This window comes from Lepidothrix coronata, unplaced genomic scaffold (genome assembly GCF_001604755.1).
Source record: "Lepidothrix coronata isolate B3197 unplaced genomic scaffold, Lepidothrix_coronata-1.0 Scaffold4, whole genome shotgun sequence".
Lineage (NCBI taxonomy): Eukaryota > Metazoa > Chordata > Aves > Passeriformes > Pipridae > Lepidothrix > Lepidothrix coronata.
The window spans coordinates 10,628,532-10,642,437 of NW_016690184.1; the positions used below are offsets into that span (position 1 = coordinate 10,628,532).

At 35.9% G+C, this 13,906-nt stretch overlaps 1 protein-coding gene and 1 non-coding gene across 2 annotated transcripts in view; both read right to left on the reverse strand.

Moving 5' to 3' along the window:
• Positions 1-13,906, reverse strand: part of RNGTT (RNA guanylyltransferase and 5'-phosphatase) — a 174,203-nt gene that overhangs the window by 70,484 nt on the left and 89,813 nt on the right. The gene's annotated exons all lie outside the window — the stretch shown is intronic.
• Positions 2,561-2,632, reverse strand: TRNAE-CUC. Its single transcript has one exon. It is a non-coding gene; the product is annotated as a tRNA-Glu (tRNA).

Below are 13,906 nucleotides of genomic sequence, written 5' to 3' on the forward strand. Positions count from 1 at the left end.
ATTTAGATTTCTAGAATGTCTTTTATTAAAAAAAAAAAACAAAAACAAAACCAACCAAACAAACAAAAAAAAACCCACCACATTTTTTCACTGCGTAGGAAAAAACTAATTCATATGCAGGGCTTTCAAGCCTACAAACATGTGTTACGCAGTTGCCATTGAACTGAAGTGCTCCTAATTTCTGAAGATTGAGAAACATACTTTGGTGCTTAAAATATGCACTTAGGAGCAGCACAAATTATTATAAGGCAGTTAAACAAAGAGATGCTAAAGCTGAGATATGAACTATTGGTCATATTGCAGGTCAGCAAGGGAAGATGTGTAACTCCCAGATGAGAAAAGCTGCTTTAATAAAATCACTACAATGGCACTTAGTGTCTCAAAGATTATTGGGATTCCTTTGTTCTTTGGAAAAACAAATCAAATCTACCGCATACTGATTTCTTTATTGTAGATGTTTGACATAATTCCTGTATAAAGTCTGGAAATTTTAAAGCAGGCTTTTTTTAATATATAAATATGAGTCAACTGTCCCTGTATTTATAAAGAAAGACAGGTAGACGTGATTTGTAAATACTAAGAGTGCTCAGGCCAAGAGAAACTCCTGGATAAATACCGGACTACCAAACGCCTGCCAGTTGTGAAAGGCATTTTCATAGTTGAGAGAAAACAGAAGAATATAAACACTGAATGGAAAACATACAAGAACACAAAATGGCTGCAACCTTTGTACCACTCCAAAACACAGTCCAAATGCTTTCCAACCTCATGCAAACAGTTTACATGTGTTGTATTCAAGCTCTTCCCCCAGCACAACCTGTGCCTAACTACGGAGAGATGGCCGTGATGCCCTGATTAAAAGATGACAACAAACAAAAGCAAATTATCTCCCTTCAAAAAAACTCTTTTAACTAAAAGAAATTAATAAATGCTGCTTTTAATGCTTGGTGTTCTAAATTACTGATTCAAACCACCTGAGCAATCAAAGATCTGCAGTCCTCATTAAATATCAGCTTTTTGCCTAGTTCAGTGATTTGATCAGAATAGACACACATTGATGTTCAGTAAGTATTTGATCAGCTTGAAAATAAAGTAGTTAATGAATTCCAAATGTTACACGATGAAACGTTGTCACATCATCGAAAGCATATCTGTAGACAGTAACTTTAGAGGCTCAAAAAGATGGGGAAGACAGGTCCCTTGGCTAAGCTCAAATCCTTCAGTGTCCACAGTTAAGTCAAAAGGATGACAGAGCCCAGCCCAGCTTACACAGTTTTAAATAACTCATTACTTGACAGTGAAGTCACCACACTGCTTTAATTCCATGTAGTCAAACAAATTTGTGTCATTTCTGTGAAGGTTTGTATGACAGGAAGAATGCCGAAGGGCATTCTGGGAATTGTAGTTTCTGGTACAGTATTGCACATGCTCCATGGCGTACTTGGATGTGATCGGTTGAAGATCCTATGTTACTGTTCAAACTACATATATAAGGTGGTGTTGTTCTCAATTAACTTGATTCTGTTGCTTGGAACCACAAGCGATGGGGTCCGTGCCCTCAATGCTGCACAATTCTTTCATTCCTCTGCTTTAAAAATCAAAATAAAGAAAAATGAATGTGTTTTAAGACACAATCACATCAGTGTATTCCAGAAACTTTTCCTTTAGAGAGTTAAAGAACTAAGTAGGAATGATACTTCTTAATACTTTAGGACTGGTTAGCCAGAAGTAGCTGTTTTTATTGTGAAAATGTTATTATACAATAATTTGTCTTTTATGAAAATGTCACTTGAAGCTATATGAAGTAGAAAGAAAATTATTATAATCAAAATTACTTCTGAAATATTAAGCTTAACTGTCATAACAGACTGAGAAGCAACTAATATGCACCCATTTAAATAGTGTTAGATTATGTTATATACTAAGGATTTTAACACTTGAATGCAAATCAGGTTTAGAAGGTTAACCTGTATACAGAAATGAATCTGTTAATATGTTAATAGAAAACTGCTTTTTCCAAAAGTGCTTCTGAACTTCAAGTTAATGCAATGTTTATACTGGACTTCTTTGGTAATTACTGTGCTAAACATCTTCTCCTCTTACACTTTAATTTACCTTTATATCTCCAGCTTCATTAAACATCGTTTCACAGCTATACTAACAGCTTTTCTCAATATTCCATTAAGCAAGGAGAAAACTATGAGGACATTTTATTTATAACTAACTTAAATATTAATCCTATTAATATTTGATAAATGAAGTTCAGATTACAGCCAAAACTCTGTGTTTATAGCTATCAGAATGTCATGGCCAATCTTCGTGAACGAAGATTTGGGAAAAGTCTTTACCCTTCGAGCCTGCGCAGTGGATTTTTTTTTTTTTCAGGTGAAACCCAGCGTGCGCTGAACTGAGCCCACCCTTTAATCCTGAGGTTCATCTACCGGGGCCGAGAGAGCTTGGATAGTGGCAGCGAGGTCCTCAGGACGTAGGTTTCTTTAGAGTGACCTTCTCTTAGATGGATTGCCTTACAAGGCTGACGAGCTCCATCTGCCCGGGGAAGTCCCCTGACCGGGAATCGAACCCGGGCCGCAGCAGTGAGAGTGCCGCATCCTAACCACTAGACCACCAGGGGGCCCCATATCAGAATGTAGCATCCACAAAATTACTCACTGGTCTTTCCTCCTCTACCACCCTGCACATAACTGTAGGCAGCAGAAACCTATTCTTGGTCACTTCAGTTTGTATTTGTCCTTTCACTCAATATTATGATCTAGAACTAGAAACTCCACTACTTGGATCTGAAGCAAAACCTCAAATTGTTGGCTAATGTGTATATGATCCAAAATGGACTAAATAGTGTTTGCCTTCAATTCTAAACTCTACTTTTGGCAAACTGAAGTAACTGTTGAAAAGCTACATAGTCCTACCTTTGTGACAAATAAATCTAACAACGGAGTTATAGCACCCATGGTCAGAGGAACTGATGATTGTCCATGGTTGCTACTTGAGATATTAGATTTATATTGGTATTGATTATTTTGGAAGTTTCTTATTTTTTTTATCATCGCTATCTACCATTTATAATCTCATTAAGTATGTGCTGTGTAATTCTTCTGAAAAATTACCACAATAATAGAAACAACCAAGATACTTCCATTTGTCTTCTGTTGCTGTATTTCACTCTCTTTATTTCACCTTGTATCATTAACTTGAACTGAGATGGCCTCAGCATGTACCAACAGTGTAAGCTGTCACCGGGAACTATTGTATTTACTCCTCCAGATGAAATTTTCTTTCAAATTAAACTTCACAACTCATAAACAGCCTTAAGTAGAAACTCATCATCATCATGGCTAGGCTTCGTGAACGAAGATTTGGGTAAGTTAAAACTAATATAATGGAAAAGCTCATGCCTATAAAATTTTTCCTCAGCCATACATTGTTAATTTCCACCTGTCGAGAAGCACAGATAAACAAACCCAGAGGTAAGAACTAAATAGCTTCAACCAACTGTCCAGAAAGACCGATGAGAGGTAGGTTAAATTAGAGTTTCACCCTGATCTCCAAAAGACCCTATAAAATATGGACTGAAATCAATCTTCCTTTTTTTCCATCCACCTTTTTGCCCAAAACAATCAATCACTTCCTCTTGTGTGATCAGGAAATCTTTCTCGAAGTTTTCAATGCAATCTTTCCTAAAAAAGTTAGCTTGGCACTAAGTCCAAAAGTTATGTTTACCAATGCAGACTGTGGTGAAATGCAGTCTAACTTAGGCAAAACAGCAACATGGGTGCTCTAGGTGCTTAATAAAGCATGTCTCCAAAAAGCACCTGTTTCCCACATGGCAAATGGAAACAGATTTGAAGCTTTGCATGCATTTATAAAGCTAATTTAGGAGGATAGGACTCCCTATCACTTGCTCTGCTTCACTGAATATATGTAGTACTTGGGCACTTCCAGTACAAGTTCCCTTACAAGATTATACACTGCTCTCTATGTTTTCAGGTTCAGACACTCTTCTTGAAGTCATTACATTACTACGTATCTGAAAAATTCAAACATTCCTTAAATAAGAACATTTGAGGTCATTAATGCTGCTTATTTCTGCTATTCTTTCAGACCTCTCTAGGTATTAATATATCTAACAGAAATGCAATGTTTGCAATGACGAGCCACAGTGTGGACTGTGAAAGGCAGGAGCATGTTTAATTCTGTTTTATTTATTAGATTATTTGTATTGTTTTCAGTCAGCACTAATTAAAACTTAGAAAACAGAATAGAAAAACCTTTGGACAACTGTATTGCTAGATATCATGACAATGTTCAGATGATGCTTTCTGTGTGTACAAACAATAACCTTTTAAAAACTATTCTACAGTTGATAACATTTCAAATTTTAAATTTTAATATTCACTTTCCATTGTATGTTTAACATGACACTATCCAAATCCATATCCAGGGAGCTGTTTAAGACATCAGTTCTTACTTCACAGCTACAGAAGTTGCTGACAAAGGCTGAAAGGATGAGTCTGAAGTAAACTGTTGGGACAACCAAGACAATACAGAAGCGCTCCTGGTCTGCTCCTTTACTGGTTTTTTGTTTTGGTTTTTTTCTTTTAGCCTCCTAAAGCAATGCTTATTATTCTTCTCTTCCCCCAGTGACACAACAAATCTTTGAAAGACTCTCAGGGATATAATCTTCCTTCTAATCTTCCTTTGACACTTTTACTGTGAAAAAAGCCCTGGCTGCATGAAGCCAGTGATGTTGGAAAAAACATTAAATTTCAATGCATAAAGTGCTAAGTGTAGTTTCTTCATTGCATGATTTGTTTTATGAGCTCTTTACATGTATTGTACATATCAGTAAAACCTTCTCTCATTTCTCAAACCTGAGGGCACCAATCTCCATTCACCTTTTGTCCTTTTATTTTTACTACCTCTTTCCCAACTTGAGTTTAAGTGTAGTGATCACTTCAATTTACACCAGAGAGAGAAGGAAGTCAGTCTCAGAGGACTTATTTCTTTGTGGGTAGTTAGTTTGTGATCAAAGGCTCCTAGAAATCCCACAAAAGTTGGGTTGGATCAGCAGGAAGTATTTAGTGCTTGAAGCCTGACAGCAGAAGCATCCCTGGTGTAACAAAAGAATCTCCATGAACTGAGCAGCAGTGCTCTTGGCTGACTCGCTACAATAACCCAATTTGAAAAATGGACAATTTATCAGTATTAGAGACCACATTTGCAGAAGCTACAACCTGTAAATTTAAGGCTTCATCATAATATTGGTTTTGTTAACATTTTTCATAAACTATGATGATAACCAGTATACCAGGAATAACATTTCAGCAAATAACCTCAGAGCCCAGGATGATTAATGGAAACTACCAATCCTAAACAGAAAGATGCAAAAACATATTCCAAAATGCTTATTGATAAATGCCAATCTTGAAAAAAAGAATGAAGCCTTACATCAAAAGGCAATCAGTAGGCCAGAGCTTTAAGCTAATCCAAACGTAAGAGGAAATGTACAAGTACTAACTAAGAAATTGCAGCACGCTGGTCTCAGACTTAGTCTAATTTCTCTTTATAATTCCAGAGCTAAAAAGCCCCTAGAGCTGAACAGATATGCATGAAAAATGATGCACAGAATTGCCAGTGGGATTTTTTTCTACATGTTGCCAAACGTATGTTACACAAAATTGTCATTAAGGGGTAGCTTATTACATTTTACAGGGCTACAAATCTCCTTGAATTAAATATTCATGACTCTTGCTTGGAATACTGAATGCTGGGGTATTTTGTAAGAAACAACAGAAACTAGTCTTTTCAACTATATATTGTAATATATAAATTATAAAATGATGATTTTTAATCATGTTAAGTTCATTATTAGCTGTGGACATTAAAAGAGCAAATCACATATTTTACATCCATAGTTTCACAAGAAAACATCCATACAACGTGAGAATAGTCCAACCAGTAGAACTCATCATGTGCTTCACTGTGCTTTTACTTTGCAAGTAGCAAGCTGATGTGCTTGGAGATGAAAAGGAAAGTGGGAAAAAATGTCTATTGAAAAAAATCAGTATGTATTTTCTCTTTCAAGTCTGCTACAGGACTAATACAACTTAAAACTGTATTTTCAGGAGAGTAATTTGGATAATGAACAGGGAAAAATCCTTCTCTAAGAACAAGAAACATAGCATTCCAAGGGAGAAAATGACAGGATTCTGCCCACTCTCTGTAAGAAATTAATCCTTTTAGTTCTCGCTTAGGAAAGAGGAAGTCATCAAATGGTTCTGGGTAAGTAAAGAGAAAAAGAAATGTAGGTTGTATTTTAAAAACAGTACTCAAAAAACTCCAGTTACTGTGAAATTAGCTGTTATCCTTCTTAGGAATCAAATTCTGCCATTAAAAGCAGTTGTTCTGATATTGGTTGTTAAAATTGCCTTGTAACCAATTTAAAAACAGAACCAAACAACAGCTTCTGCCTCATCAAATTTTTTCTTTATCCCTTGTACAGCGCATGACCACACAAACGCCAATCAGACATGCAACACGAGATCTCTGCTCCTGGAAGGGAGCTTTCATTCTGTTACTGGCAGAAGGGTTACAGACAGACTTATTTCTCCTTTCCCTTTTCTTAAATGTTTCTTCTTTAATTATACCAAATGTTAAAATGTTAATGTAGCTATGTTGTGAGCAGGAAAGCAGCTGAAGGGCCAAAGAATTAGGGGAGGGGGTAAGAGACAATTACCATTTGCAATAACAAATGTCATCAGGTTTAGCTGCTATTTAACAGTTTAACATTTTAACAAGGGGGAACAGAAAGAATGGTTAAACACAGCTTTTCCATAAACAAGTATAGAATGTATTTAAAAAACAGAATTATACTTCATAAAAAAAAAGAACTGCAACTCATGGGGCCAATTCACCAGCATCTATCAACTGAATTGAAATGTCTGATGTGCAGTCACTGGAAAATTCTGGAAGAAAAAAGCAGACAAACCTGAGCCAATGCAGGAGAAGCTTCTTTCAAATCTGATATCCTTCTAAAAGGTTTTACAACTTATTTAGTTTCCCATGCATCCTTTTTGCTAATGTCAAAAAAAGACAACAGTCCATTCTTTAACCTCTACAACATAAAGCTTTGTGTCTCTGTCACAACTGAGAATGACAAAGAGAAAAAATAACATCATTGGTTCAAGCAAGAATCTGTGATGATGTTCAAAAGATAGTTTACAAATCTCTTCCCACCTCCAAGATATAGCGAGTTTATCATTTCAATGTGTTAATAAAATGCAGAGATAATAATAGGCATGCTAGTATGAACTCTAAGCTAATAAACTAGATTACTGTCAAGCTCCATCCTATTTGTAATACAATTTCAATAGAATCCTTCAAATATTTTCTTATAGCAGAGTGAGAGGAGAGATACAGGCATGGCAGCAAAGTGAACAAACCCACCAGTCACTGATCCAGTTGGTACTCCAAAAAGAGAGCTACACCTCTCTTGACACCAAGAACAGTAAGTACGATGCTCATTCTATCAGCCATCTTTTAAAAACCTTTTCTATTGTATCCTTAGCAGAAAGAGAACATGATTTTTATAAATCAAAATCATTCAATCGGCTATTTGTTGAAATAAATTATTCTAAAGTGGGGACAAAGAACATGACCCTTAGAATTAGCAGATGGGGAGTCAGTGGTACTGGTTTTGGCAGAAAGATCTAGAAATTCAGTTCAAGTGGAAACCAAAGACATCTTGGCTAAAATAAAGCTGTAACAATGATTATACTGGAAGTTGGGGGAAGATATTAGGTGAAGCACCATTCCTCATGTACCAAAACACCAAAATAGGTGGACCAAAGTTTTAGTTGCATTAGATAGACAACACTTAGGTTATTAGGCTTCTGAGAATATTTTCCCCTCTGCTGCACATGTGAATTTTTGCTTTCAAAATGTGTGAAATTGGTAAAAGCTTTGAAAAAAGTGGGTTTCAAAAGAGGTATCAGCTCAGGTCCTGACAACCGTTTATAACTGTTGCAAACACATTACAGAATATTATGCTCCAAGAAGGTATCACAAAGAACCAGAAGTTTTAGACTCCAACTTGCAACTGGGGGTAAAAAAAAAAGACCATTAAAAAACAAACCCACTCTAGGATACTAAAACCTAATTAGAGCATAAGAGTAGTGTACAAAGGGAACAAGAGTCAGCTGTTCATTAGGAACAGAAAGAAAGCAATTCTGTCTTAGCGGTGACAGAAGAATACTGAATGGTGTTTAACTCACTGCATCCCTCCTCTCCAGCACCCTTTGTACAGGAGAGAATAGGTCACACAGTGGTGTTCAGCAACCAGCATTGTTCCCTAACTCCTTCTATTCCAGCACCTGGGGATCATACCCACCTGTATTTAAGTAAGCATAATCTTGCAGAAGAGAACTGTGACCATATGTCACCACAGCCAGAAATGCAGGAGTGCAGTCAAAAGCTGCCAGCAGCTGACCATGACATTTGCCCTAACAGTTACTAGAGAAACGCCCCTTCATGAATAGCTACCAAGACTTTCATGTCTCAAAAGCACTTCTTTCATCCTAAGAAAAATTAGCTTTTGCAATTTACCCCTAGGCCAATAACTGATTCTTAAACAGTGAGTTACATCATGACTTGATTTAAAATTTTACTGCTATTCAAAATTCCACTCCAGTACAAGGCAGTTCTCACACTGAAAAAACATTAGCTATACAGCTAAACGTAATCTTTTTCTAAAACCAGCAAAATTCTACTTTACTTCTTTAATAGCTGTAGGCTTTTTTAAGCAACCAAAACGTATACAAACAGACCAGTATATATGCAATTAAAATCAAGCTGGAATATCTATTCTAGTAAAAAAAAAACTATTAAAAAAATTGCCTTCTGCATGATATAAATTTTAATAACTTTTTTCCCTTCCACTTTTTTCCTGGCCAGTCACCATTAATATTTCTAAGAAATTAATTCATATATGTTTGCAGTGAGATACCACAGAGTTTCAGAAGTAATGGGATAACATCCACCAAATTTGATAGAGGACAGAACCCTACTTCTTTTGAAGGCCTAGCAAAATATGCATGCAAATGTCATGGAAACAGAAGCTCTCTCCATAGTAACATCGTCTGTGGTACTGTAGCTAACCACTTTAATTTCTAACATGCTCCAAGGAAGGTATTAGCTTAAATCCAGTTTTCATTTAGTATCTGTTCCATAACATTCCACATATCTAGCAGCTGTAAAGATTTATTAAAGACATTAATAGTTCACAAGCATGCAGTATCAAAGCCAAAGTCAAACATAAGCATAAGGGCAAACTAATTAACTGTGACAAAGTAAGTCTGAGTAATACAGCCTTTTGGAAAAAAAGCCAAGAGACTAATGGCACCATAAAGAATAATTATATTAGAGCTGGTTTCCATTATACTCTCTGACTTCACGCAACAATTGTCAGATGTGCAAGAGCATCTTGCATGAAACGCATAGAAGGAGCTACAGAATAAAAAGACACAATTCATAATTACACCTAAGCAACCCTTACCTGCAGCTATACAGAATATTAAATTTTTTATCAAGCAACCCAGCAACCAAAATTCTCAAAACCATCTGAACAAAGACTCTTACTAGCATTGTAGCTGCTCTCCATGCAGATGGACCAACATAGTGCATGGCAATCACAGCCATGGGAATGATTTTCAGTGAACAATTTATTTGACAAATTAGGTTCTGTTTGTAAACTACCTGTATGCAGTTCATGACTCTGAGAAAAAAAAAAATCCTGATTTATTCTACAGCAATGCTTGCTAGCCTATTTTCTGATCTGATGACCAACGTGAGGTTTCAGTTCCCTGACAAGGCATCTGAGCCATCCAGAAACTGAAAAGGGTCAGTAGTGCAAATATACAAAAATACATTTCCCGTGACATTTCTGCAAGTAAAATATCAGGTCTTGCATAAACAGGTACAGCAAGCATAGAAAATACAGCTTATCCTGCAGAAGTCTTTTAAAATGTGAACAAACAATCACAAAATTACCTGGCTGCTCTTGTTCATATGCAAATTATAAAATGTTGCACTCATGTTCTTTACTAGTTCCAACATTTTAATGAAATGTAAAGTTTAAACTGAATTTGTAACAATGAAAAAAGCACCATGACTGTATTACTTAATCTGCCTGAAAATAAGAAAAAAACCTTTACCAATATCCCTAATCCGAAAAATTACATAGAAAATCTTCAGGTTTGTTTTTACACCTAATCTAATAGAAGGGAGAGGTTTATTTCCTACAGTCTTCATAGATGGAAATAGTACTGTGCTCTATATTTGAAAGAGTTCTACTCAAAAAATCAAACATTCTTCCAAAAGCATATTAATCTGAAGCTCTGGAAAAAAAAAGCATCGAAGGTTTCAGAAATACAATATAGCTGACATAGTACACTATATAAATGTATAGTTGTCTAACAGAAAAATCTGTATTACTTAACACTGATACTTTTAAAAAATATTCTGTAAATAGCAAACAAAGCAATAACACTTGAGTCTACTTTCTTTGTCTACTGGCCTTTGAACCAGCTGGGGGCAGGGGGAACAACTCCAAGAAGCCAAATCTGGTTTTGCTTTGCTTGACTTTAGCTGATGCTGAGAGCTGCAAAGGAGTATGCTGGCTAAAAACTAGCAAATACTGACCTCTGCCATTCTCATCTCCAACTAAACTTACATTTTTCCTCACCAACATATGCATCAGACATCGTGCAGAACAGATTTAGATAGAAAACTAGAACTTTACATTTTATACATGAAGGCAAAAGGAACAACATTGCAATTCTTGTTTTGTTAACCACGCAAACTTTTTTTTCACCTTTTTCGAGCTCATCCTATGAGCACTGATCCTGTGATAAACTTACATTTGTTAAACAGTTCAGTGTTTCCAAAACTATTTAGAATTATCTTTCATTCTTCTATAGTTCCTTTTCCTCATTACCAGCAGAACAAGCCATATTTTCCCTTAACAACAGCAAAATCAATTCACTGTCTGACAAGTCCCAAAGACACATTTTAATTGCTCTCATAAGTTAAAAGTTCTCTCTAGAGAATCTTGTGTTGCATAAAGCACGTTTCATTACAGTGCCTGAATGAATATACAGATACTGGATTTCTTGGGATTTCTAATGATCACTGCTTGGAAACAAACAACCTATTGCTTGTCAGTTCAAACTTGTCAAAACTTTCAGATAGGATGTGACAAGTGTACTAACTGTTTCTTTAATGAACAATTCAAAGTGTACAGAACATCTGCAATTGGAAATCTGGGATACTTCCAGCTAAGATTCCTAATCATTTTCCCCTTTTGGAATGACCAGTAGACACGTTGTAGTTGTACATTCCTCTATTTCACGGACAGCTTCTAGAGTAACACGTAGAAAATGTGAGTTTCAGTTCAGAAACACAAACAGCAACCTTAAAAGAAAATAAGCTTTTGCATTAGGAATATCTGCACTAATTACATACGAAATTTACTCAGGTGTCTGATCTCTGACTTCCACAATCATGGCATGAAGTCCATCACTGTCCTTCTAACTGTACTCAGAAGAGTAGAGAGTACTAACTTGTATGATACAATCACATCTAAATCATTCAGCACGCATGTCAGTGGAAGACAATGAAGTTTCCTTAAAAGCAATTTATAGCTTTCATATCAAGCTCAAGACTTGCATTGTTAATGGACTTGGTTCTCTATTTTGGGAATGTCAAAGGCTAGGAGAACTAATGAATGGAACAGGGAGTACAATCACAACTGAAACTAAAGTTACTGTCAGTCAAAACAAGACTGAATTATCTCAACTATGTTCTGTTGTACCTCTTCAGACGTACAGAACACTATTCTGCAGGCACCTCTGAGCCTTGCAGAGCTCCTGTTTTGCACAGTACCGTGCATATGAATACTTTAATATGTGCTGTCACCAAATATACAGTAACCTTTAAATGTTTATCTAATAATACATGCTACCTAACAGAATTATTTTTATAATTAAAAAATTCAGTTAACTTTTTGTTATATTTATCATCCATTTTCAATTTCACTGATTTTAAGAACAGTGACCCAGTAAACATTTCAAATTATGAATAACAGAGCAATGCAGATTAAAACATTCTGCTTTTTAAAGAAAGTGTCTTTAACTGTTTTGTCCATCCAGATACCACAATACAAGTGCTGACACACCTCTGAAAGCCACCTTGCTTTCTCACATCTTCAGTACATGTGTCATTTGCCTGAAATGCTTGACTACTGTTTCCACCAAAAGATCAGGAAGAAGATCTAGCAAATAGTCTGCCTTATCCAGATACCACTATTTTTGTTTTACTACTTTACTTCTGATTAATAAAAAGTACAAACATTGTACAAAGGATCTTCATGGAAACTTAAGAGGTCAGTTGGCTGTCTTGTTCTGGCACGTACAGAAGACAGTACTGGGAGAAAATAATCACAACATAGTTCTTCCAGATATTTTGCTAAATCTTTTCAGTTTGATAGAAAGGGTATAAAGGAATCATAAGAGGCACTCTTGTTTATGGATATCTATGCTGGGATCTGAAGAAAAGAGAGTGTTGACAAAATATGTACCATTACATTGTCCGGTTTCCAAGTTCATTCCTGATCTAATAATTTCTCAATCCTGGAAAGATTAGTGTAAAATTCAGGATGAGTTGACACACTGCCATGAAGACAAGTGGCCACTTCATTAGCCCATGTTAAGCATCGAGAGATGAATCAACTACTCAGATGATTCAGTAAACAGTTCTCTCTGATTTAAAGCAGAACCTCTCCTAGATTTCCCTATCTGGCCATAAAAGAGATTTGTTTTTCAAAATTGATGCACAACACATATAAATCGATACAATTTGTGGAACAGAGACTTACCCTTTTGAAAGCAGTACGTTTTGCAAAAGCTGAATGATTGTGTTGGTATTCTCACCCGAAATCACATTTACAGTATATATTCCTAACACTTATCTATTTATTTTAGTTAGAAAGTATGTGCAATCTGACATAATTAGGAGCACAATAGCAAGTGCACTCATCAAACTCCCTGACATCCAGCTTTGATATGAAGAAGCTATGCAAAAATCGCATTTGAAAGCCTTTATGAATAATAATTCTACATCTTTAACTTCCCAACATTCAGAACAGTAGCATCCAGAAAAAGCCTTTTTTTTCTTCTTCTCCTAAACAACACATGCACAGACACCACCATATTAATGTCAACTGACAATCTCAAGGATGACTAGTACACATAATGTAAGAAAGATCTTTCCTAATGCCACTGGCAGGCAGAATGATTAAACTGCACAACAGAAGTTCAAGAACCTATTTAAATAGGGCCCATAAACACAGCCTGAGAAATTAGAGAATGTCAGGCAGTATAGCAAAGAAATGAGATAACATACAGTTAAAACTAACATTCTCTTTAGGTAATCAGACTCAAGGCAGTGACATCTATTCACGCAGACACAAAAAGGAAGTCAGATTAAAAAGTTCTGGCAAATAGCAAATAACTTTGCATTTCAATCTAATGTACTAGAGGACCAAGAGCAGAAAGTTAAACAAGAAAAACTTTTGCTACAACCTTACTATATTCAGAGCTAAAAATTACTCATAAAGGTGGGGGGAGAGGTTTTGGTCATTTTTTTTCAGCTGTGGATGCAGGAGTTTGCACCTGTAAGAAATGCTCAGATTTCCTGAGGTGGGAATTATCTCAGGTTCTTGGAAAGTGGAAATCATAAAAATCTGCTGTGTTCAAAAATCATGGTACTTGTATCTAGGAGTCTCAATTATTTAATTAAATGAGCTGTAATTAAATTATTAGACCTTACTTAC